A 3,041-nucleotide genomic window follows, 5' to 3' on the forward strand; every position below is an offset into this window, starting at 1 on the left:
AGTTTTAGAATACCTGTCTTCTCTCCTGGGGCAGGACTGACAAGGCACGGCTGATTGGCTTTGTCTCTGAAATCTTCTCACCTGCGAGCATTGCTCCTGCTGCCTTTCCCTGTCTTTCTCTGAGGCTTTTGGATTAATCAGAGGTGAGGCCTATGCTGCATGTGTGCAGATGTGCCCAGAAGGTTTGAAATAAAGGATAGTTAAGGGTGCTTTAAACCCAAAAAACTCCACTCAAACTAACAATAGGAGGTATTATTGCATATGTCAGAGTATGTCAATCTCTGATATTCATCCACCTCCCTGTCTGCATCCCTAAATAACTGTGAAGAGCTGAACTATTGTTTGATTAAGTCGTCTTTTCATCTGTTGAGGTCTGGAAAGAACATTATGTCACTTGAGGGGAGGCTTTGCTTAGCTCCATGCCTCCCCAGCAAAAAAGTAATTTAAAGAGATATAGCAGCAACTGGTCACATGATATTAATTTGTACTTAAAACCAAACGAAATATGAGCACTTTTCCTTGACTTTAGTGGTTTATTGAAGAACTATATTATATCATAAATCTGATGTCTGAAAGCTTAATGTTTCATAGATATGAGTAAAAAACCTCCCCAGATCAAACCAAGTAGAGAAATAATTCAAATTTCTATGAAGGCAGTGATCATAAATATTTGTATTAGAATAAGTGGAAAAAAGAGTTTTCTGATACTTTTGTACAAGATTCTACAATGCATCAGGTTTTCTTATGATTTTTTAGGATTACTTCTAGTCTCATTTAGTTTTGCCTCTAGCATTTCAGTCCTGTAAGGACAACAGGTATTATGATCATCTTTGAAAGCATGATTAAAGAGAATAAAAGTACAGAGACTGTATGCTCACTACACAGAGATATTTAGCTAAGCTGTTGTGCTGGTAGAGTGCCAGAAGTCAGTATGTCCATCACAGCTGCTTGACTTCTGTCCTACAGGGCTCCCCAGCCCAAGGAAATGGGACAGCCTCAGGGGAACAGGCAGTATGGTGAGAATGTAATGGATATCCCTCATTTTCCTTCAGGAGGAGGGAGGGAGACAGGGTTTCTATGGCTCTTCACAGCCATCCAGACAAGCCAAGGGTTCACTCAGACACCTGGAAGAAGACAAACCAGTCTGCCTTAGCTTTGTTCTGGCTGGGGGAACTTCATAGCATCACAGAACCATTCTGGTTGGAAAAGACCTTTGATCTTTTAAAAAAGATTCCAACCAACTGTTACCCTATCTCTATTGAGCCCAACACTAAACCATGTCATAGAATCATAGAATTTTCAGGGTTGGAAGGCACCTTTCAGATTATCTAGTTCCAATGGGTGGGGACACCTCCCACTAAATCAGGTTGCTCAGAGCCCTGTCCAGCCTGGCCTTAAAAATTTCCATGTATGGGGCTTCCTCCACCTCTCTGGGCAACCTGTGCCAGTGTCTCACCACCCTCATGGTGAAGAACTTCCTACCTTCCAATCTAAATGTACTCATTCCCCCTATCACTACCTGTCATAGTCCTATCACTACCTGACATCCCAAAAGGTCCCTCCCCAGCTTTCTTGTAGGCCCCTTTCAGATACTGGAAGGCTACAATAAGGTCTCCTCTGAGCCTTCTCTTCTCCAGACTGAATAACCCCAATTCCCTCAGTCTGTCTCCATTGCAGAGGTGCTCCAGCCCTCTGATCCTCCTTGTGGCCCTTCTCTGGACATGCTCCAGCACATCCATGTCCTTCCTGTAAAAGGGGCTCCAGAACTGGACTCAGTACTCCAGGTGGTGTCTCAAGAGAGCAGAGTAGAGGGGGAGAATCATGTCCCTTGACCTGCTGTCCCTAAGAACCACATCTAACAACATCTTTTGAACACCTCCAGGAATGGTGATTCAACCACTTCCCTGGGCAGCCCATTTCAGTGGTTGAAAACACTTCCAGTGAAGAAATTTCTTCTAATATCCAATCTAAACCTCCTCTGGTGCAACTTGAGGCTTTTTCCTCTCAGCCTATTGCATGTTACTTGGAAGAAGAAACCAACACCCACCACCCTACAACCTCTATTCGGGTTGCTGTAGAGATTAAGCCTCCTCAGCCTCTCCTCATAGGGCTTATTCTCCAGATCCTTCACCAGCTTGGTTGCCCTTCTCTGGACTCGCTCCAGCAACTCAGTGTCCTTCTTGTGTAAGGGGCTCAGAACTGAGCACAGTACTCAAGGTGTGGCTTCACCCATGTTGAGTACAGAGGCACAATCACTTCCCTAGTCCTGCTGGTCCCACTATTTGTCATGATGGCCAGGATGCTGTTGGCCTTCTTGGCCACCTGGGCACGCTGCTGGCCGCTTGTTAAATCACACAGTTGACCTCAACTCATTGACCCAGCCTGTCCAGGTCTCTCTGTGGAGCCTTCCTACCCTCAGGCAGATCAACACACCTGCCCAACTTAGTGTCCTCTGCAAACCCACTGAGGGTGCACTCAGTCGTCCAGATCGATAAAGATATTAAAGAAGATTGGCCCCAACACCGAGCCCAGGGGAACACCACAATCTGGCTGCCACCCAGCCAGCGTTTCACCCAATGAAGAGAGAGCACACAGCTCTAGGCCCCGAGGAGCCAGTTTCATCAGAACGCTGTGAGAAACAGCGTCAAAGCCTTCACCAAAACCCAAGGAAACAACATCCACAGCCTTCTCCTCCACATGAGGAGCTCAGGACCCTCAGGGCGATCCTTCAGAGCCGTGGGGGGGCACAGCCCTAGCAGCCGCCTCCCGCCTCCCCCAGCACCGCCTGGGCGGCCGAGAGGGGCGGCGGGGAGGGCACGCGGCAGCCTGCCGGCCGTTGCCGGTTGCCCGGGGGACGCGGCGGCCGTTGGGGCGTTGGCGGCCGGGGAGAGGTCCCCATTGGGCGGGGGCGGCGGGAGCGCCCGCGGGGAGGGCAGCGGCAGCCACCGGTGCCTCACCTGTCGCCGGCAGCCGCCATGAGGAGGGAGGGCGGTGTCGCCCCGAGGTAGAGACCGGCGAGACTCGCCTCAGCTGCTCCGGGC

This window comes from Heliangelus exortis, chromosome 1 (assembly GCF_036169615.1).
Source record: "Heliangelus exortis chromosome 1, bHelExo1.hap1, whole genome shotgun sequence".
Taxonomy (NCBI): domain Eukaryota; kingdom Metazoa; phylum Chordata; class Aves; order Apodiformes; family Trochilidae; genus Heliangelus; species Heliangelus exortis.